This window comes from Myzus persicae, unplaced genomic scaffold, assembly GCF_001856785.1.
Source record: "Myzus persicae strain clone G006 unplaced genomic scaffold, MPER_G0061.0, whole genome shotgun sequence".
NCBI lineage: Eukaryota > Metazoa > Arthropoda > Insecta > Hemiptera > Aphididae > Myzus > Myzus persicae.
In genome coordinates this window covers 1,169,209-1,194,874 of record NW_019100469.1, presented here as the reverse complement: position 1 = coordinate 1,194,874, position 25,666 = coordinate 1,169,209, and the positions used below count along the sequence as shown (strand labels likewise).

Below are 25,666 nucleotides of genomic sequence, written 5' to 3'. Positions count from 1 at the left end.
TAAAGTTCTAATTTAAAATATAGTTTGATTATTATCATTTGTTTAATACAGTTTCATGATTAACTATTAATTTATGTATGACAAAAATATTTATAGTACACAAAGATTAATGATATTATAATATACCTAAAATTATTATTTAAAAACATTAAAACATACGGCGTTTATTATAAAGTCATATAAAATAACTCTAGATCAGAGTTATAAAAAAAAATAGATTTAAATCTTGAATTTAAATAATTTTTGCTTGAAAATATGTATTTATACATTTATCATATACAATTAAATAAATTCTACCTACATATTTCAATTTAAATCACACACACAATGATTGACAGTTTGTTGGACGATTAATGTAAGTCAAGTACATTTTAACAAAACCATGTAAAAAATAAATAATCATAAGACTTAATGCGGGTGAACTTCCAATATTTTGAAGACACATCAATCAATGTTATTTAAATTAATATTAGAAAAAAAAACAAGAATAAAATATATTAGAAGTTAAGTTATTATACTTTTTTGTTATTTCTGAAGGGCAAATAATTTATCTAAGTCCAAAAAACATGGTCATTTTTTTTTTTCCTGCAAAATTCAATACCTTCATAAGAGGCCTAAATAAACGATCGTTTGGAAGTCACTTGATGTCTGAAACCCGAAAAATGCTTCACGAAGCTCGAGAATTTCGTGAAACTTGTCAAAGTGATTATAAGGGTACAGATTCGGGTAAACAGTCCACTCTCTAATTCTCTTGCAAAACATACTTAGTCAAATAAAACAAGATTAGCAGTAAACATGATTTATAAAAACAGATTGTAACATTTGTAACAAAATATACTATAATAAACAAACCTATTCAACCTTTAAACATCGATTAGGATATTATACACTCTTGAATGTTAATGTTAAACACAAATATAGAGAACTAGGAAATACTCTGAACATGGCACACATTCAGAAGATAAAATATTCGTCCTTAACATATTATATAAGTGAGAATATATCAAAAATACATTTAATTTCCATCAGAATAATCAAATTATATCTCCATTCTATCGAAAACTGCATAATACAGTATTATATTTCGGTACCGTTATATGTTATAACTAATAGTGTTCGACTTTTCAGTAACTACTATCCAATGAAATAAAACAAACTTTCACTTCATAATAGTGGAGTGAATTTAGGTGGTAAGAAAGAGACATTTTGATAATTATATTAATTTTAATACTTAACATTAATTTTTTTACCATGTAAAACGTTTAAAAATTGTTTACTTAAGTTCAACAAAACAACTATATTTAAACCCAACCAATAAATATCGTATTTAATATTAAATATGCATGCGTATACCTACAGAGTGTTTCTCTAATTTATGAACTAGGCAATAACTAAAATATTCATGTTATTTATTTTTTAAGATTAAAAACTTTTGATTTAGTATTTTATTTTAATTAAACAGTTCTATGTATTCTTTTATAAGCTATTAACTTTTTTTACAATAAAATATTACATTATATGATGTAACTTACCATGTATTTTATTTCAAAAACCATGATTAAATTTATCAACATAGTAAAAATATATATTTATTTCCTCGGACCATATATTGTCCTTACAATATTTATTTCACTTGGTTTCGGTTCAATAAAAGTATTATTTGTTCGATTAGTATAATAGGTACAATCAAATAAAGACGATCATCAGTTCGATGAATACCGTGGATAAAACCATATAAAAATATGTTGTGTTGTATAAAATATATTGTGCGCAGAGCTGTCCACTCTTTCCTCTCTGGTTCAGAGGTATTCAAACTGTGCGTCGTGGCTACAATAGGGGCATTGAGAGTATTTGTCAGGGGGGCAGTGTCCCAGAAAAGAAAAAATAATATTGATGATGGAGATTAATTTATTGTTTTATTATTAACACAAAATATTTGTTTTCAATTAAATTTGTTGTCTTGATATAACTGACGTACTTACAATATATTTTATTGTAAATAATTCAAACGTTTCTTTCTGTGTACTTGATAATTTGAGAGCCACCAAAATGTTGTGAAAAGATTAGTGAAGAGCAGCAGATTAAAAAATGTTGGAATTCCTTTTGCTGTAGCCTTTAATTTACGAAGGGCTACAGCTGTAAGTTACTTTTCAAAGACGGTCAATGCTCGAATGTCGTCAATAATGAGCTAGAAACACATTCGCGCCATTATTATTAAATTTGTTTCATTCCGCTGTCGTTGTCACTGTTGTCCAATAATTTAAATCAGATTACGATCGTCCTATACCTCTATGTCATTTCTCAAAAAGTACCGCCCTAAGTATCACATTACCACCCGGTAACGTATTACATACGAAGGACGAACCGAAAACTATATGGAAAGAAACACGATTTCCACACGTCCCGAGGGAAGTTACCCGAGTTCTGAGCAATGGGCGTTGTTGACGTATTGAGCTATACTATCAGTACAATATATAATAAAATAATATCTCTGAAAGCATTACAAAATCGATACTGACCCAACGTGAAAGTTCAAAAAAAATTGAAAATCGATTAAATTTTTCTCAAAAATGTATTTTATAATTTACATACTGAGCATAAATTAAATAGCCTATTTAATTACAAAGTTGATTTCTGTTTATTATTTGAATGTTTAGTATGTATGGCAGATGTTAAATAACATTAAGCATTAGAATTTAATCAACATGAGCTATCTATAAATACTAAATTGGTTACATTTTACTCAAGTTAAAATGTCAAACGTAAATTCGGAAAAAATATACTCATAATATGCAGATCGTATTTTAGTTATCTGGAATATTAATATCAATTTTAAAACTAAGTGTAATATAAATTCAGATCGATTCAATTTTCTCATAAATATTAAATTATAGTAGAAGCTTCAATAGTACAATCAGTACCTATTATACTTACCTATAATACATACAAACGGTCATAAAATTATATTTTAACGAGTTACAAAAATAATTATATAATCTTATTTTTTTATATATATATATGAAATGTATTATTTAACAAGCAGCACTTAACATTTTGATAATCTGCTTGAAAATAAATTCTAGAAAACTAACAAACCGTACATCATTATTTTGTAAAAAATATTATTCACATAATATTTTCAATTTCAATGTAACAGTTTAATGATTTTAAAAATTCTATACAACATTAAATAAGAATAATATAGTACAACACAAAGTATACAACATCAAATTTATTTATTTGTTACTTTTTTTAGATCTCTGAGAAAATAATAAAATGACAATGGATGACGATCGAAGCAGATAATATCGGCCACACTTGTACGTAGTGAATAAACAGCTGGCATATTATTATTAGTATTAAAGTTGTTTAATGCTTCAAAAGTCAATTGGTATTGTGTGGCGAGAAGAGGTTAAGAAAATAAAGAAAAAGTTATTCACTGAAGGACCAGTACGTGATTTGAAATAAAAAATTCTGCAACAAAAATATTTCTTCAAATAATAATCCGAAAATCCCGTTGACGTTTAGAATTTATGTCTAGTTGAACAAACTATACGAGGAACGTATAATAATAATACACAGACCTACAGTCTGCGCAGTCTGTGTTACAGACATACGTACATTGTGCGCAAGTTTTTTTTCATTCATTTTCGGCAGCTCATTTCTCTGTTGTCTGATAATATATCCCCACAGCGCACATAGACGATTTTGAATGTAATTTATGTTTATGACTTCCCAGGGTCTTGGCCGCCGTTCAATTTCGATACACGAATGATTTTTTTATTACACGATGTTCGATAGGGGCCGAGTTCTGAGAACATTGAGGCTGCTGTAATCGTCGAAAAAGACGTTAAAGATAAACACATTCATTTATAAGTTTGGAGCAGTCGTGTGAGGACTTCGGCGAGTAGGGAAGGACTGTGTGGGGGGCTTAAGGACATAATATAACTCGGTGACTACGACTGTGAGCAGCGGCTTCTTGTAAGGAAAAATTTGAACAATGTGGCTCGAGCAGTAGAATATTATTGTGAAGAGCAAAGTTTTTATAAAAGTTTTATACTAAATTCAAGCAGATAGTATCAGGAAACAAACATTTTTTTTTTATGAAAAAGCTTTCACTTCGTGCTAGGACCACCGATACTATAAATCTAAATTTATATCATTTCTAGACAAATGGGTTTTTGAATATAACTTTAAATATCTAATATTTTTGTTGATTTTTCATACTGCTATTTTAATACAGTAATGATAATTATTTATAACTACAGCTTACCTAATTCATAAAATGTATGTATTTCTACAATAACTATTTTCGCTGTTATTCGATTCATAAGTTATTAATGTACTAATATTGAATTGACAAAATAACTAAAAATATTTTAAGTAATGAAATATATAATGTGTATATATATATTGTTAGCTAAAAATTATCAACATATTTTAGACTTCTTAAAAATATACAATATTTACTTTTATAAATATATATATCGTTAAATGGACATTTATACTCGGGTTTATGTTTTTCTTAGTATTTATTGAATAATACTATTTTTTTATCTATAATGTTTTACTTTAAAAAAAAGCACATAAAAAGACTAGTTACTTTTGCAAATAATCAAATAACATAATTTATCAAAATACTTTACAGCAATAGTATCTAAAGTGAAAATATTTCTAAATTTTAATACAATTTAAATAAACGAATGTGATTTACGATAGTAAGTTATGAAACACGTATTAAACACCAATTACTGTCTGTCTATTTAATTTGTAGTAACGTTTATTTAGATTATATACGTAATCTTAGTTATATTATATACATTATTAAAGTAAATAAATTATATTGTTTGCATGACATCATGACATCCTGAAATATTGGTTATTCAATTGATAATACGATCACCGGTATTAAGGAACTGAATAATATATCATTCACAGAGAATTAAAAACTAATTTATAAATGTAATAATTATTTTGGATGTTCAACAATGCCCGAATTTAGACACATGACTTGTATTATTTATGAATACGAATAAATTATGGAATATATTTGTTTTAAATTCAGCACAAAAATAAAATGTTAAAGGAATCATTTAATTATTTAACACTATAATGTAGGAGGAATTTTCTAAGGTAAAGACAAATACAGTTGTTAGATGATAAATTATAAATTTTTCTCAACTGTATAGTGATGATTTACAATGAAAATGGAAAAACTAATAAGAAAAAGAATATAATATGTGCTGCAGTAAGACATAATAGATATGACATTTATTGAAAAGAAAAACGAAATAAAAAGGTACAGTTGTCATGGCCATTTTTTTTTATTTTAAGAAAACAGAATATAAGTATGGTGAATGGTTCTAACATGTTTCAGTTGCTACAGTGAAAACAAGGTGGAAACTATATTACATTAAAATAAATTGTTTTAAAATGCAAGATCAAAAATGCCTGAAATAAGATCCACGCTATCATCATGTCGAGTGTGATATTTTTTTATTAACACTTTGCACAACACTCTTTAAAACTTAGCAGTAGGTAGTGATTTTTTGAAATGTTTTAATTTTTAATAATGTGATACCTAATTCGAATTAATAAATATTATTATTTTCCATATTACTCGTAAATCATTTGACTATAATAATATTAATCACATAACTATTTTTCATTAAAAAGCTAAACAATATTTTTTACTTTACTTATCCCAGTAGCCTACAATAATTTAATGTAACTAAGAAGTGAATGTAAATATATTATAAGTACACATTCATTCGTCTACAATGGTTATAAGTTAATAATCAAAATATATAGAGAAAATTGTGTAGGTAAGTAGGTTAGCATATCTTGCATTATTATAAAAAAAAAGGATAAACCTACAAAAATATGTATATACATTAAACCTAATCATAAAAATTATGAATATTCATTAGAACTATTTATTCGATGTACATATACCTAATGTTATTTAAATTTAATTAAAAACTGAAAAACTATAAGGCAACATTTTTAAATAATAAATCAATGTTTTCGAAAAAAAACCATTTTTACCGTTATCATTTTTAAGATTTATACTTAAACAAGATAACACATATTTTTAGTTTCTCTTTTCAAAGCAAAAAATATATTTGAAAATTCTGAAGGATTAAAATTGTAAGCCTATAGTTAATTAGTTAAAACTTATAAATATTTTAAGGTCAGTCGATTATAGTAGCAGACAATCATTTTTTAAGATAGGTATCCCAGTGCAAATCCACTTAGCTCATCAGAACTTAAAATGTGTACTACACATAACCAATTGGAGAAATAAAAAAAATGAAGCTTTGACGATATAATAATATATTTTCAAAAATATTAGGTAATACTTTTCGAGATTATCAGTGTGTACTGTTAAAAGAATCGCACAATATATAGGTACTAGGCACGTGCATAAAATATCAAACAAACTTTAAAGAATAATTAATAATAATGTAATGTTACCATGTACAAGTCGGATACCATAAGGAAACCTAAAATTAAATGCAAATCAGTATTTTTATGGTTAGCAATGAAACATTAAACAAATAGGTCAATAAGATGGATAACATTATAACCAAAGTATATATGCTACATACCTACCTAGAATAAAAGTTTTTAGATAGTCTAGACGTCTAGTTATAATAAAGTAGAAATCGAAGTATACTATTTAAATATATATTTATGTACAAAATAAATTATTTTTCAGAACTGTGCTCTAAATTGTAATGCTAAACAAAAATAATAATTATAACTAGGTAGGATTAGTATTTAAAGTTTTTGTATTTCACGTATAGAATGTAGCTTTAAAAAAAAAACTAAAATGCATTATAGAATATGTTAAATACCATTTTATTTTAAGTCGAACAAACTAAAACTCGAATTAAAGAGAACTTGTAGTTTAAAATTAAACATGGCAAAAAAACAGAAATTGTTCTCAATATGTAAAATTAAATTTAAAATAATTCGATTCCTATTGTCTTACGAATTGAATGAGAAAAACTTTTTGCGTGGCTTTAAATTTGGCACCAATAATGGAGGATCAAAAACTTTTTAAAGCGCTGGTTAACTGCTTTTAATTAGATAATACGAACTATTTCGATGATCCAAGACGGGAAATTCATTATGCAGCTGAATATGTACTAATCAACTACCGTTCTCCAAAATAAATAATAATAATATTTATTTTCAAAACAAATTGTTAAAAGTATTTTATGATGTATTAATTTTTTTTAATAATAGTTTGGATTCGCGTGTCTAAATGTCCATTATTCTATTGTGTAGCGCTTAATGCCCAACTTCTATCATGACGTGACTTAATGTTATCTTTTTTGTAGTCTTATGAAAGGCGTTTCTACTTAGTGAACGCGATATAGTATAAATAAAAGCTATATAATACAGATTTTTATAACGTGTTATATCAAATACATAGTCTAAACGTCTCGATAAACTATTTCAGAACAATAAACGTTTAGCTTCATTTTTATAATAATAAAAAAAAATAAATGCTCCAATAACAATTTAGCTGCACGTAACGTTATTATATACCACCGCATAAACATTGACAGTTACTTTGTTAAGCATTCAATTTAAAATTTATTTTTCTCTACAACTTTTTCACTAAAAAAAAAAACAATATAATAGGTATATTTTGCTTTTTATTAATTTGCTGTCTAAATGTCAAATGACTAATTCAATTGCTGTTGGTAATTGATTTGTTAATCTTTTTTTTAGCGTTTTATATTTATTTGCAACATTTTGTAATCTGGAAACTCCACATCCGAGTACTAAATGAAATAAATCGACATTTTATACAATATAATATATCGTCTATATTACACAATATGTGTATTGTTTATTATGTAATTTTCATTAGTATAGGATAATTTTTAAATAAAATTAGAGATGAGAAAAAAATGATCTATTCTGTCATCACTTAACGTTCAGTCCTCTTAAAACAACGCCATGCCAACATATAATACATAAGTATATGACTCATAAAACTCGTGGAAAAGGCTTGTAAAAAATCTAAAACTTTTCGACACCATCGATGTAATATTATTTAATTTTTTTTTCTAAGGTTTAGTAAATTAAAGCAGTCAAATCATGTTTTTGTCACAGCTAGCAATGGCTTAACACTCTATTAACAATATGATATTAACTATATAATATGCGAACGAGTTAATTGTTGTCTAGGGGAAAATACAACCGGTACTAATATTTATGATGTAGCTCTGACGGTTTGGGGATACATCGAGTCCGTCGTCGGGTACAATTTAATAATAACACTAAAATATATTTCAATTTAATTGAGTGTACCTACCGAAAAGGCGGTTCAAACTAGACTGTATCGACACACGACCACGTCGAGTCCCAAATATTATCGGAGGTACCTATACGATTGTCATTAAAACAAGACGATATGGCAGACGACGAAAATTCGTCCGATCCACAGCCACCGGAGGGGGGAGGGATGCAAAAATTTCGTCGTCGGAATACAGACGGAAACGACCGAAAACGCACGCACGGCGATGATGACGACGAGACTCCGACGGTGACGACGCGCCGCGGTGACGTCACGACGACGAACGATGCACGCACGTCTGACTGTCGCGAAAAGTCCGTACGAACTGGCTGGCCGGCCCTCTCCGGCGGTCCCGACCACCGACGACAACGTGTAGGCGCCACACACAAATTCTCCGACTATACGACTATACCGGCGGCGGCGGCGGCGGCGGCGGCGTGATCCGAGACGGTCTCGGCCGTGGAACGAGGGTGTTTGTGGGTGAGGTTGGTGAGTTCTGACGAAGGGGTGTAAGGGGTGATGAGCGGGTGGGGTGGTTGGCGGATGGGGGTTTGAAGAGGAGGACCCGCCGCCACACGACACGTTTTTAAAATTTATGACACTTTCGTCCATTGTGTGCCCGACCCGACCCCCGACCCGTGCTGCCGCCGAATCAGCCCTCCCGACCACCGACTTCTGGGAGCTGTGTATTAACATGTCCGCGTGCCAGGAGTGCCGCCCCCGGATTCCCGAATTCGGAGAGTGGGTCCCCCCGCGTCTCTCCGGAACGAAATAACGTTTTTGTCTTTTTTTGTGTGTTGTTATTATTTATTTTTGAAAATCTGACGGTGTTTTCCGGACATCGACCGAAAAAAAAAATTATAATATATATATACATAAAAAGCTACCACTGTATAATATAATGACGTTGTATTTTATGGAGATAATAAACTCTTATCGTGTGGCTCGTAAATATAGGCCGCACGATCGCTAATAATGGATGAAAAAATAAAAAAAACACCGGAAAACAATAGGTACCTACTATTGTTTTATTATACCGACGACAGACGTAGAACACGCGAAGCCCTCGAAGGGCAGACGATAAAATCTCCTCGGAGTTGTCATATTATTATGGTTTTCACGGTTTCCGGCCCCTTGAAGTGTTAACCCCTAAGCGTTGTACGGTTATTTTTATGATACTCGATTATTGCAGATCACATGTTATTATTATTGTCATATTATGGTTGAAACCAATAATGCACAACAAAAAAATTCATCACACGTCGTCACGTCTTGTCGTTTGGTTGAAACGTAATTAAACACTGTATAGAGTATATCTACGGACGACAAAATTCAAATAAATAACATTGAAAAAAAGTCAACATTTTTTTAAGTATTAATTAACACTGCACTGTTACAGAAACACAGGGTATACAATAGGAGTAATTTTAAACATAAGGGATATTATTATGTTGATACCATAAAACCACCATACAACAAAAGACGACACCATGTTAATTATAAATTACACACTACAATGGAAGAACTTCAAATTTACATTAAATTATAGTTGTATAATGTATTATATAGATTTAGCTTTGGTAAACATAATTAACACACTACCTATGTTATGGTATACTAATTAATTATTAATATTTTAATTTTTTATAGTCAATTATTACTATAGGTAGGCCCAGAACACGTGCACATTATAACATATAATATAGGCATGTACCTATTATACTTATATTAAAACGTTTTTATTAAGTAAACAGGATTTTCAAAACATTATTTTTGGAGGTAACTAATAAAAACTTAAAACAAATGTAATAATATTATATGTCGTTAAAGTTAAAACTACATGTTTCTCTCTCAAAACAAATCAACAATTAATGATTTTTGTTATTTTATTTACCTACATTTAAATATTTTAACAATGTAAACTATCTGCTTTAATACATTCAAGTAAATTAAATAAATAGTTATTTTAATAATTTAACTCGAAACGTATTCAAATTGTATTTTTTTATCCCCTGATGTATGGTCTATAGGGCCTTAGTATTTAACTATCATTTACATATTTATGACAGTTTTTAGTACCAAACATAATGGTTGCTTATAATTTTATATAGTCAATAAATTGAACTTCCAAGAATTAAACTACAATTTAAAAGAAGAGCAATAATTTTGCTGTAAATGTATGAATATAAGAATCACATAATTTTCCAATAAAGTAAGTATGGTCTTTTTCCAAAAAAAAACGTTAATTTTTGTAACGATTTAAATTATATTATTATTTATATGTTATACACTTATAAATAATGAATTATTTAACCACCCAATACAGGAATACAGGTACGCATACTGTTTTGTCACCTAAAAAAAAACTGAAATCATACAAGCATTGTATACAAATTGTATAATATACTAACAATGATGATAATTGCAATGATTACGATATTAATTCGTTAGTACGTTGTACCATATCTAGATAAAACAAGATAACCATATATTCACTTTTGTTATACATACGGAAAAAAAATTTAAATCGCTTAAAAACCATGTATTTTCAAATTGTATTCAAATCTCTCTAACACAACTAAAATGCAAACATTTATAATCTTATACAACAGCTTCTGATAAATATGCATATTCGAACAAGATAATAATATAATACAATAATGATGAATGTATGCACCACGCATCTCACAATTAGAATAATACACAAAATAATATAATTATTATTATAGTAATATATATATATATTCATAATATCCAGACATTTTAGAAATTAATTTATCATAACAATTTATCAGACTTTTAAAGTTAATTAACTATTAATAGAATGTTATTGTCTGAATATATTACCTAAGATTTATAGAATGGCATTTAGGTAAAGTATTTAGATAGTAGTATTCAAAAAATAATCGTGATTACAATTATTGTTTAATAAATATTAATGTTTATTAACCCTTATTAATTATTCCTTTATTATCGTTGCAACAATAGAGTTCTTTGAATAAGGTAAAATTGAAGATACCTATATTATATGCTGATCCAACTGCTGTAACTAACGTTTAGTACCTAATGTTACCACTTACCGTGTAATACTATCAAATTATACAAACTATGGAGATGAGAGAACGAAATTGTTTATCGTTAACCTACGAGTAAGTCAATAGGATTACATTGAATCTAAACATTACTCTTGGCTGGTAACAAAATCATTTGTTCTTATATTTACAGTAACGAATAATTAATACCAATTGTGTATGTAATCCCTCAAACAGCTTAATCAACAGCTAACTCATCCCTCCAACTATTCGTTGTTCATAATAATATGTGTTAATATTTCATTTCCAAATTGAGGGTTAAGTGTTATTTTCTAATCAAAAAAATTGCTCTACTACTTTTGATTATAATTTCCTACAATCATCGATTGATTATATTGATATGTATTGTTTATCTTATTTTATGGCTTACACATAGATAACCATATATATATATAGGTCATCTGCATTTTTCACCATTAAGTTGAGTGAAGAGACTGTCTAAAATATCATATTATAATGTAATATCGCTTACGTAAAAAATATCTAGTGTCGACTTTCAGCGCCAACACTCCGTCATTTTTGTCACCAACTAGAATAAAAATAAGAACAACTCGTATGTAAATCAAAGTCAACCGCGGTAGGTAACCTATAGCTCGAACTTGACTGGAAATAATTTCTCCTTGTCGTGTCATTCTCTCTCTCTCTTGGGGGGATGAACCCCCCCTCCCGAAGGCTTCGCAGAATCAATTCTCCTGGTTTACAGTAGATGTAGACAGAAGATAATTCAATTTCTGACGTTAATCAAGATCGGTTGCGAGAATTGTGCGTTACACCTAGTATATACAGTCGTTTGTATTATGAAAAAAAAAATCACCTTCCTCGCTGCACACGGGGTAAACTGAATTCGTACGAAAAGCCACATCGTCGTATCTCACAGTTCGCGTGTATTGTCACGAACAATACGAGAAACGTGAGACTTATTTCAAAGAGATCGATGGCCATTTCTGTGTACGGTATTTATCCACCGCCACGGCGTTGAGAAGATGTCCATTAATTTCCAGTGATGAATCTGAAATCTACATCAGCAAAAAACCATGCAAGATGTTGGCTTCGTGTGTCTAAGGTGCTACGCATTTCAGACAAAGCGTCTCCGCAACTTTCTTATGTTTAGATGTGAAACTTAACGACCACGACACATTTGAAGTCAGTTCTCCCCCCACCTCACCATTTCATATGAAAAAAAATGATTTATATTCCCTCCATCTCTGTCCCTCTCTTTCTCTCTCTCTCTCTCTCTCTCATTATTAACTCTCTATCTTTCTCCAAGCCATCATTCCAAAATATATACAAATACGTTTTTTTTAATTCATTCAACAATTACAGTATTAAGTTTTTTAAATAAAAATATAGCAATATGTCTGCTAATGTAGGTATACACATATTTTATTGATTTGTTTGTAACACTAACAGTTTTTTTACTTTTTAAAGAACTTTTTTAATCTAACAGTCATATCAATTCAATTGTTTAAGGATATCATCAAAATAAAATAAAAATAATTTAATTTATTAGTTTTGTAAGATATCAATTCTTTAAAATAATTATTAAATAAAAAATATTTAAGCCATAAATACCTTTTTTTTTAAATTTTAAAAGACTAACACTTAAAGTAATTTATCTTTTTTGAGCAAGTAAATGTTTCTCATTCATTATTATTTAACTCTTCGCTGTAATTAATTTACTTAAACAGGGAAAGTTTTTTAATTAACTATTTAATTTTTAATGTTTTTAACACGCAAACTATTAATAATTGCATAATAGGTAGGTATTCATAAATACCTTAAAAAGAAAATGCATAGTGGAAAAAATTTAGATACTGAAAAATCGTATTGAATAGTAATTGCAGGTTAAAATATCAATAATAATCATATTTTCTATACACAGATTATAAAAAATAGTTTTTTTTATGACTCCAAAAAACATTTCTAAAATAAAAAGTGACTGTGGATATGATTTATATAAGATTTATATATTTGAAATGTATATATTATATGGTTCTATACGACTGAAACTTTAGACACACATCTAAGCAAATGATAAATGAATTTAGACCGAACCAGTGGTTTATGACCCGTATAAGCACAAAGTCTGAACAAGACTAGTTAATAAAAATAAATGATAGAAGAAAATATTACTAAAAAAAATAAAACGTTCCAAATGTAAAATAATCATAATCATAAAAATGTATTCATATAAAATGTTCCCCGGAGTAAACCACAAAAACATAAACGTGTTTTTAATACCCTCTACGGTACACGTCATTTTTTTATCTTTCATACTACGGAGTTAAAAAATAAAAACAGAATTATATTATGTTTAAATGATTTAATTTTGCATTTTTACACGGGGATAAAACCAAATAATATATCTAAAAACGACAAACCCCTGCGTTGAGAACTTGATAAAATGTTTAGTTTTTTTTTTTCATTCGGAAACCCAGCAGCAGGATGAAAAACTATGTACATTTTAAAATGATTTAAATTCGTTTGTTTAATGCTTTAAGAAGTACAATGGTTACTATTTCTTTGAGAGATGCTTTCATTTTGAATCCCATTCGTTTCTAAAATAAATGTGAACACATAAATTATTGTGTTTCGCTAGCTGATTCCAAACTAGTTAAACGGTTTTCTTTCATCACAACAATGTCGGGCTTCCAAATATAGACCGAATAATTCAACCATGAAATCTTTATCATTTACTATTTTTTTTTTTTAACGTTTTAACCATTATTATTGAATGATTTTTAGATATAAAATAATGTATAGCTAAATAATATAATATAATGAATCAAATAAAGGACATTTTATAAATAGACATTAAGAGACACCCATTGAAACTGTATAGCAAGTATATAGCGAGTTTTTAAAAACGAACAAAAATATTTAAACGTTTATGTTCGTTTTAATATAGTTTTTTCACAGGAGATTTCACCAAATATGCCCATCTCCATTTCTCTACTGAGAAAGATCAGAAAAAATACAATTCTGATTTTAGGCATTTTTAAATACCTATACTAAGTATAGACCTAATTTTTAATTTCTTGAGATTTTTGTACTACTTAAAAAGTTTCTTGTGGCGTTCTTTTTTTTTTTTAAATTTAATGTTAATTATTTATTGGATTATTATGTTTAAAACATTTTTATGAACTTAATTCTAAATTCAAACGATAAGCACCTAGTTAAAAATATGGTATTAAGTATGTAATTAAATATTCCGAAAATCAATTTTGAATAACTTTTATATTTTATTCCACACAATCGTACACAAAAGGGATGCTTGGTGAATCACCCTGTACGTTTTGGGTAGTCAATCGCTGGGTTTTAGAGGGTTTCCAAATTTAATAGGACTCAATTCGCGTCGGGGCATTCATCATTATTTTGCCCGAAACAACGACGAACCCGACGTCGGCACAATGGCCTTATAGTCGTGTGTGGAGAGATGGGTGGTGAATGGGTGACTCGTCAAACGGCGACCAGATGATTATAAAGATAGACCCGAACGGACGGACGATTCGATCAATCCAACTCCAATAAAACTGTACTCGACCGTCCGGAAGCCAATGTCTAAAGTCTATGGTAAGCCTATAGGCGTGTGTGACGGATTCGTGACTGTGACGATGGCCTGTCTCGCGTCACATTAGAAACTAAAAACATTTCACGGTCTTTGGCACGACGCATGCCAAGGCGAGGACAACGCTGAGCTGTGCCGCGGAAAACTCATTTGCAAACGACTGCGAGGGACCAGACGGTGTAATTGGAAATCCGCCTCGATGCTCGTCCAAATTATTGTGCACTCAAAGCATATAACAGTATTATTTTCCACTCCTCCCCTCAATCGTCCCCTACACGCACACACATACACACCGACCACGTACTCCGAACGAGTAGGACGACTCATTTTTAAATAGACGACGATTTGCGGGAACATTTTAATATACTATATTATCACTTTCTGACTAACAGATTAATAAGCACGTTCAATTATACTTAGTTAAAGTTTGACCGCGATCAGCGTATCTGACATTCACTGGCATTATGTTTGTATTACAAACGTCTGTGCAGTTCTAAACCGTTTAATTAGTTTATACTTTGAAACTTCTTTAATTGGATGTACAAGAAATTCCGCCTTGAAGATCGAGTGTTATAATAGTTAAAATGTTTTTTTTTTTTTTTGAAAGATCAATATTCATTGTAATATATTTTGTTTTAATTCGACCGTTAGATGTAAACTTAAACCATCGGGGTATATATATATATATATTAGAATGTGAGAACTAACATAAACAAACTGAACGATTATAACAGAATAATTACACAAATTTTGTAAATCGTATTGAAATAGTTTAATAAAATTAGAATAACGTGGAATATAAATGTTGTGACTCAAGGTAATCTAAAAATAGCTAATAAGACGCGTAATGGGGTCAGTTATCAATGAAATAAGAATTTCTATAATTTCTGTGTCTATAATAATTTTTTACTTAAAATCGACTACTGGACCTTGGTGAAAAGATATTTTCCTTGGATGCATTACTAGGCGTACATTAAATATGTCTCTCGAAATTACATAGATATACCATATTTTGTATCATTCATTTATGAATAATGACATTTTCCGAGTTACAACGAGTATGTCAATGTCATTCATGTGCCTAAAGTTTGTCTGAAATACTATATGCCATGGCCATTAGGTGGATGAAACATCATCGTGTCGAGTTTAAAGTATATGTACCTGCATATCATATAAGTGGTCCACCAAATAACCATACGCCATCGTTCAGCAGTTAATGTATTGCACTTAGCAGTCAGCTGCAGTACAATATAGTGTAATATCATGTATGATATCAATGTATGCATTTGCATATGTTATCAGGCTGATCATATTAAATGCTACGTAAGGACAAAATTCGTTTCGTTTAAGTATTTAACGAAAGTGTTTAATGAATAATTTTGCATATTTTGAATTTTTTAACTTTGAATGCATAATAATATGTGACATTCATATTTTGTCTATTAAATAATTTGGTGGATTGTTTCCAAACAAGAATCTTGGCAGATAATTTAAATTATTTATGTATATATTACAATTATATGTCTATAGTTTTTAATTTTAACCACAATGCATTTTTTTTTTAGTATATATTTTTTATAACTTTTGTTAAAATTTACATATTTTAAGTATAGGTATTTCAAATAATATTTATGGAATTTTGGAAATATTAATATTCTTTTTTGAACATATATCAAAGTTTATTATTGTATATTATTAATTCACTCCTCACTCAGGGCCATAATTTATGATTAAAATAATTGATTCAAAATCGTGAAAATTAAATTTTGATATTGATAACACAATTTTTAAAGATAAGTATTAGTATTATAAACAGAAAAGCAATGTTTTCCGGAAATAATTATTTAGAGGTTTAAGTTAGAATTAATATTTAAACGGTTAATAGGTACTCAATTGATGATTATATTAATAAATAGAGACTTGAGTTCATTTGTAAATGTCTATTTGAATAAAAGCATTTTAAAACGATTAAACGTGAAGTGTAGTTCTTATTTAAGTATTTAATATTTAAATTTAAGCAGAGAGGTTAAAAATATATACAATTTTCGTTCAACGGTGAGCATTATAATGGATTAAGGACATCAATTTGCATATTTTTATATTTTATTTAACTACAAAAAAAATATAATGAAATACAGGAATAATTGGAGGGCCACTAGGCAGGTTTTTTTTTTAATTTGAGAACAATGATAATTTATTACGTTTAAAAACGAACCTGAACGTTAATCTAGAAGCGGTTAAGTTTTAATACAAGTAGATGCTTGATTTTATTTCATCAAAGCTTTCCAGCTAATTTTCTTAAGAACGGAAGTTATTAACTATTTGAAGTGCACTCCAATTTTCAACTTTCTAATTATTGATGAAACTGAAATTTAATTTGTTACCCTTAAAACATTTAAAACAAATTTAAAAAACTAGTAAGAAAATACATAGTTGCAAAATCTTAAGCGCCTCACTCGACTCAGAATCAATAAAAACTGAGAGTGTGAAATAATATGTGTAATCCATTAAGTATAATAATTACGTGTTAAACCGTCATAAATATTGCCGACAACAGGTCAATTCTTACATCTGAACATTGAACTATCTCATAGGTATGGTTGCCAAACTGTACTAATTACTATTTATTTTTTTTATATTATGAAAAACTCACATGAGAGTATTCAAAGGTCTTAGATTTTTAAATGTGGCAGGTTGACAAAAACGTTTATGTAACGTCGGCTTAAAAATAAAATGACACACTCAATTTTTAGATTTAAACTGGCTCTAAATATAACTCAAGTACAACATCGTTTTAAACATCTGTATACATTAATAGGTATTAACAACATTATAATATTAAATCTAATCACTGTTCCCTTTTAGTTACCTACCTGAAAAATAAACTCCACCAACAACTATTTGTTATTCAAATTAACAATTTAACCATATTATTATAAACTATAATAAAATACTATAGCTGTCCTTAAACTATGAACTCCACTCAAAAATTCCATGCATGCACTATTTTACTGTCGTAATTATTAATATTACATGACCTTAACAATTACATTAATTTCACAAAGTTTTAGGCCGATATTATAAACTTTTCACTTACAGAACTAAGGTGTTCGAGTTGTTGACACTTATTCATTCGCTCGTTTACATAACATACCTTAGAACTGTCTAATTTCTACTAAAACACACATTTTGTACAATGCATTCGAAAAAGTTACTAATGAATGCGTGTGTGACAAGTGTAAGAACGTTGTTTCGTAAAATTAATCATTTACAATACCCGGGTTTAAATAAGTACTCGAGAATACAGCATTCGCAAATCAAACGAATTTTTTAATTGACAGTATATTTTGAAATACATATTTTTTTCATTTCAGCAAACAAATATATCTTTGCTAGTGTTTTGTAAAAAAATAAAAAATAGAAGGTTGTAAATATTTAATATGAGTACCTATATGACTAACTGGAGGTTTGACATCTTTGTAACAATTTTGAGACCCTATGACTTATAAATAATGCCTTAAATACAGCTTAACAGCACGAATACTCAGTGTGCATACTCAAAATTTAACGGTAGCAGTATTTTATTATTATTTGTATTTTCTTAATGATATTTGAAAACTGCATTAAAATAATTCAATAATTCTATTTGTTTTTTTCGCTTACAGTATGACTGCCAAACACGTCATATTATGCAAAAATAAATATATTATTTAATAATAATGCGATTATTAACTCAATACACGAAACGAAACATACACTTATAGATCTACATAATATTTAAATATTTGGGATTTAATTTTTCAAAAATATTATACTGTACGTAAATACTTTTAATAGTTATTCTTCGCTTGTGCTTCAAATCACAACTATTCAATTTTGATGACTAAAAATAAAGAAATACATTTTTGGTTACATTTTAAGGTATAACGCAATATTATTTTGAATGAGTTATTTTAGTTTTTCACATTAACGATTTACTTTATATTATTTTTGGACTAAGTGTGATTGTTGTACCACGTTTCAATGAATGCTTCAAACAGGTAACCGTTTCTAACTATTATCTTTCGATGTTTTTATTTTAATCCTACAAAATGTGTACCTAGTTTATCAAAATACAATTTTATATGACTTACATCATAATATTAAACTAATGTATGTTATATAGTGATAAGATATTTATAATAAACACAATTTAGAGTAAAATATAAAATACTCAAAATAACTATACTCTATGTAACTACGATACAAAGATTAATACAATTTAATTTATCTTTGCCTCTGACTTAATTAACTCATAATAGTTATATTCAGTCATGTACTTGATAAAAAAAATTATAATCATAATATATTTAATTTTGGCATAAAAAGTTCATCATCAAATCTTGAATGAAGTAAAATAAATCATATTCAATTGTTGCAACGAAAAGACGTATCTATATATTTTTTCACCAATAACAATAAAAATCGTTTGGATTTTATTGTCGTTGCATTGAACTTTAAATTGAAAAACAACATTTTACTTGGTGAAATTCAAATTTTACATCATTAGTTCATAAAAAAGGAGACTTCAATAAATTTCAACAAAGTATTACAATGTTATAGTTATATTTTGTTAGCGAAAGAAATGATACCAAACATAAAATAAAATATAAATGATAGCTTAAAATAAATAACTTATATAGTTCTTAGCAAGTAAATACATATTGATTTCAGTTTATACACTCAGTAATATAATATAACAAATGTTTGTACAACTTCAATAGAATAAAATGAAAAAGTATTTTTAGATTGTTTTTTAAACAAATATAATATTATGAAAACACATCTGTTAACCTATTTTAATGAACAATTTAATACACTTTTATATTTATAATAATATAAAAAGCTAAAAAATTATCAATATTCAGTTACAAGGTGAATAATTATTAATAAAATACAAATTATGACTGCTTGAAAATTGTTGGTGAATTGCATAATAGAGTATATATTATACAAGTAACAACGCATCATACCTTTTAAATTTAAATGTTTTTATTTGTAATAATATATAATAATAAATTTCATAACTAGGCATTTTTTTAAAATTTGACTATAATATATTTTATATCCATTAATCTATTTTACTATCAATAAACCTATCATATTTAAAAAAAATATTGTAACATTAATATTCGATAGATATATTATATCATATAAATATATTATTTGATAATAAAGTAAATTAGATATATTGTAATTAATTATTTGTATATTATATAAACATGGTGATTTTTATACATGCTCGCTGCCATTTTTCTTTTAATAGAACATTATTTTATTCAAATTCTGATTTTTATAACTCTTAAATACCTATACGACTATACCTAACCGTATTTTCAAATTATTTATAATCTTTGTACTATTTAAGGAGTGGCATGTACTCAAGTGACGATACGAATATCTACTCTTCAAATGAGAACTCCCTTTTATATAATAAATTATTCAGCGGATAATTTTCTTGAAAATATTGATGTATCTAAATCAAAATATTGATGAGTAATTTTTAAGTTATCAAAATATTTATACTAAGGAGAATAATCCTTAAAAATGGTTATAGAAAAATATAAAATATAAATTATATGCCATATTAGATGTAGTATTTATTATACTTAGACCACTTTTAAAATCATTTATATTTTCATTGTGTTACAATAATTACTAATATTTTCAAATCTCTTCAGCCCCCATATCTACCTTACCCATTATCATAGACGTATTATAGATAATAAAGAAAGTTCCACAACTCAAAAACTACTTGTACAAATTTTGATTTGGACACAGCAAAATTCTCTATAAAAAAAATATCTTCTGAATAATTAAAAGTGAAAAATAGAGGGTCCTATTAGAAAAACAGATTTTTACAGTCACAGGATAATCCTTAAGTGGTACAAAAATCTTAATTATTCGAAAATATTGTTTCCAAGAGTATCATCGCTTATAAAGTACATATGCCAGTTGTACTTATTACAGTTACCTATATTACTTTACCATTCAAAATAGATGTACAAGTAAAATGTACAGAATTATGAAGATTTAATCATTAGTAGCCTACCTACATGAGTCGCTGAATTAAAAATATCTACCCACTTTGAGTTATTAATATTCGTAGTTCATCCTTTATAATATTATGTATATCAGTCAGTTAATCTAAATTTTGGATCATAGAGCAATGTAATTTAAATTTAAAATAGATCACGTGCATGAATTCATTTATCGTTTGCTCTCGTACATTGTTCCGTAGATAACAACATCTCCAGAGAACTATTATGATTTGATACTTATAATATTATTATAAGGTGTTAACTTCACTATTACGATGGTTTTGAATACAGTCCCTATATTTGTCTTCGAGTTTTAGATTTATACCTAGGTGCAAATAACAAATAAATAATATTATGTTATTATAATAATACTTGTTGGTCATTCCGTGCACGTCGTGATATCGTGAATATAAAAATATTATTTTGTGTCGAACGACGGACACTCAACATCCGCACGATATCGATATCACTTCTCAGCTACGCATATAATATTATATTATGAGATTCGGGGGCGGGTTGTGGAACGGTGTAGCGCAATTGCCTATCCAATACGCCGTGTTACAATAATTACATTATGTATGATGAATAAACGTAATTGATAACAAAGCATTCGTACACATGTTACACGTGTATGGTATAAACTTCGTCATTAATAAAGAAGTCGAATAAAAAATCGTATACTGAGTATGCACGTGATACTCAGTTGTCATGAAATTAAGCATATATGTATTCATGGCGACTATAGTAATATTATTTAACGGACACAATCTGCGAAATTCTGAAACAAAAACGCACACAAGTAGGAGCCTCCTCGATCCACCAAACCACTTTCGTTCAAAATCAGACCTTTACTACGCTCGATGTAAACGATCGACTTGGACATCAGCTTTTATTTCCTGGTATCTTTGGCCAAGGCGTATTTACTCAAGAGATAGAAAATATTTTATAACTCTGGACATTATTGTCGTTTTAACTAAAAGCGTCGTATAGTGTCCATGCATACCACGTAGACGTAGTATTCGTGAGTTATCTTGTTCAATGTTGACGATGAAATCCACACGGTAGTGTAAGACTGCAAGGTTCAGCCGATTTTGTATTCACATTTTCACTCGTCGTAGTCCACTATAAGATAAATCGTTTGCACACATGTCAATAAGCAACTCGAATACGGCTCTTGAACTTAACGATACTATATTGTACGTCTAAAATCGTGCTATAAATATATATTATTTATAATTTATATTTCTCACATTTATTGCACAAACAAACGTGTTTAAGTACCATCAGATAAACAAAAACCTACGAACTAAACTATAAAAATAATTTTGATAAATACTTGTTCTTTGGCGTATCATCAATTTGACGATAATCATCTGTACACTGCACACGTATTACACGACGTACATATTGATATCGTTGTATAAGTTACTACACAGACGTGTGTATTTCACCCAAGAATTGATCCAGATAATCCATCATGGAAGTTGATGGAAATTCGCATGACTGGTGAGCCTCACCGTGTCAGACAGATCAACATCAACATAGAACTAATATCATAAACCATCAAGTGTTCGACTTCATTAAACTCACAGAACATGTCTATAATTAATTACCTCTCGACCCTGTTTTGAAATAGGTACTGAATATAGAAGAAAATAAGTGATGTTAAAGTTAGTATCTAAATCAGTATTTTCATTGATTTTTAAGAAATGTCATATACTTTTACAGTTCAATTTTAAACGAAAAATAATTCTACCACTACTCATCTATGTGTGTTTTACTTGCACAAGAATATTTATAATTATTAATGATTATGTTATGATTATTAAATATAAAGTATACAAGTATTTTCTACAATAATATTATTTTGCAAACCAGTATACACTGCATCAAATAATACACATTTATTTGTGTAAATTGTGATTACATAACTAAGAAAACTAACAGATGGAAATATGTATACAATATAATAATTACCATATGTTATTCCGAAAAATAAATGAAAATGTGACATACTTGATTATGGTTTGATAACATACATCATAGGTTATTTTAGGAATTCTGTCCATATAGTAAAGAATTTTGAGGAGGTAGCTGATAGATACTATTGACAGTTACTCAAGGTATTTGAAACTGTACAACCGAAGAGACAAATCGAGTAGTCAAGAGACCTTATCTACATTAGAATATAATTTTGTTGACAATGCCTTACAGAATAATGTATTCATTAGCCCTAAATAATTTATTTTTGATTTATTTAATCAACTTTATTTGGTTGATTATACATACAGTCTTAAATTTTGTTGAAGAACTGTCTAAGTTAAAATTTTTATTATATGAATTATCACTAGTGAATTTAATGATCAAGACAAGTGACACTAAACAAACACGTTGTAATACTAAACTTCATTCATAAAAATAAAATCTAACAAATATTAAATTTTATGAAGGAAAATGATTTCATATTTTGACAAATAGCAATTTAGGAACATAAAAATTTATAAAATTAACTGAGACTTCATTTAATTACATTTTTTTAAGTTGAGATTAATTAAAAAAGTCTGGTAGTCTGTTCTTTACGCCTTAAAAAACCGTTTTCTGAGCAATTATTGTAAACTGTTTTTGCATATACTTGGGAGCACTTTTAGAACAGCTCTAATATTAAAATTAAAAATATATTTAATGCATACAAATGGAAAATTATAAAAATGTAGGGTCTTATAGACAATTACAGTTTCATATAAATAAAAATATAAAACTAATTTTATTTTATTTTGTTTCTAAAAATATATAAAATACGTTTATACTACATCGAAATGGCTACTTTTTTCGTCAAATGTTAGTTTCATAATTCAAATAAAGGAATGTATCTAGTTTTATCATACCATATGTCATTAGAAATAATCAAAATACAAAATACTAGGTATTGGTCCAAAATAAATTAATACCTTCTTTAATCGATTAAATATTTTTTTTCCAATATTGTAAGTATTGTTTAATTGGTATACTATACAAAAGTATTAATTAACTCGGTAAAATATGTAAAATAAATGTGTATAATTTATTGTCAATATTTTTTAATTGTAATACAAATTAAATATTCATAATATTCTAAAACGATTTATGTTCAGAGGAAATTATAAATATCTACCTAATAAGTTATAACATATAAATTATCAGTAATTAAAACTTTATAGTTAAAATTATAACACAGTACAGTGAAGAATTTAAGGGGGGGGAGAACACTGATATTAATCATATATTTAAAAAAATCGATGCTTGTTTTTTATAATAATTAGCATCATAAGAAAAGTTGTTTACACCTCTACAAGGGATTAATTAAATGAGTAACCCTGAAATGTTAAAATTAAGATTTTCATTTTATGAAAATGCATACGTTTAAAAGTTTTGTCTTAATAGTATTGTAAGAAAAAAATCATTATTTAAACATACTTCGTGTTATTTTACATTTCATAAAATTATAAATGAATCTTATACATTTTAAAATGCACTTTAATAATAGCTAATTAGTTAACACTTCACTGTTTATTTTTCGAATAAACATAAAATACACAAACATATATCTACACTTCTGTTTAACTTTAAAGTTTAAACATCAACTTATTTGTATGCAAATGTAATTCTGTATAATATTCTACCATTTTATGTTTTCGTTGAAATATAAATAAAGAACATTTTACCATCTTCAATTATAATTTGCTTCTAAAAATATTCCAGGAATATGTTATTATTGTTTTAAGAAAACTGTATAATATATTAACAATACTAATTATATTTTAACTTAAACTTAACAATATAATATAATACCTATTCAATAAAAACATTGTATATAATCAGCTTTAGAATCATCAAAGCGAATATTTTTCATTACTTTCAGATGTTTGACTTGGAAAAAAAATCAAACTTAAGTTGGTTTTTTAGTATTTTTAAAATGTTGTACAATCATAACATAATAAAATGAAAAACTTTTATCTGATGCATTTGGTAGGTAATAAATGAATGTTTGGTTTGCTTGTTAACCTAACCTTGTAAATCGACCTGATATTGTGTGGATGTTTAAATTACACTTATGACTTGTAAAATGTATAGTATATTTGTCAGTTGTCACATATCTCCACTGAATAACAGCTATTACATTTGCCGAAATAGGTCACGAGGATTTACTATTATATGGTTTGTTTTTTTTTAGCGTAATAAGTTATTTTTTTGCTCAGTTTTTCTCTTGAACAATTATACAGATAAATTAAAATATACCTTACCCTTATGTATACGAATTGAGGTCAAAAAGCCCTCGACACGAACTCTCCCCTCGTACAAACTCATTATCCATATACATAAATATGTTGAACCTTATAATCAAACAGCAGAACGTGCTGTTGGTCACATATTTATAAGTAACTACAAATGTATCTAAAATAAAATCATCAAGTCTTTAACATAGAAAATATATTACTAAATGCATTAAAAAAATTACTCCAAAATGAACCAAACTACCTATATTAGAGTTACCATAGTCTCATTTTAAATTTAAATTTTTAGGTTTAGTTACATGTTAACTGTTACATATAGTATAGTACATTTTTATTTT

The 25,666-nt window shown here is 27.8% G+C and overlaps 1 protein-coding gene across 3 annotated transcripts in view; it reads right to left on the bottom strand.

Moving 5' to 3' along the window:
• The window catches only part of LOC111034868 (prolyl endopeptidase FAP), a 236,950-nt gene that overhangs the window by 170,297 nt on the left and 40,987 nt on the right, over positions 1-25,666 (bottom strand). For 2 of the 3 annotated variants that reach the window (XM_022316461.1, XM_022316540.1), the window contains exon 1: positions 8,336-8,651. The exons of the other annotated variant lie outside the window; for it this stretch is intronic. The gene's annotated coding sequence lies outside the window, so the exon portion shown is untranslated. Of the gene's footprint in view, positions 1-8,335; positions 8,652-25,666 lie in introns of those variants that run through there. 3 annotated transcript variants of the gene reach the window in all.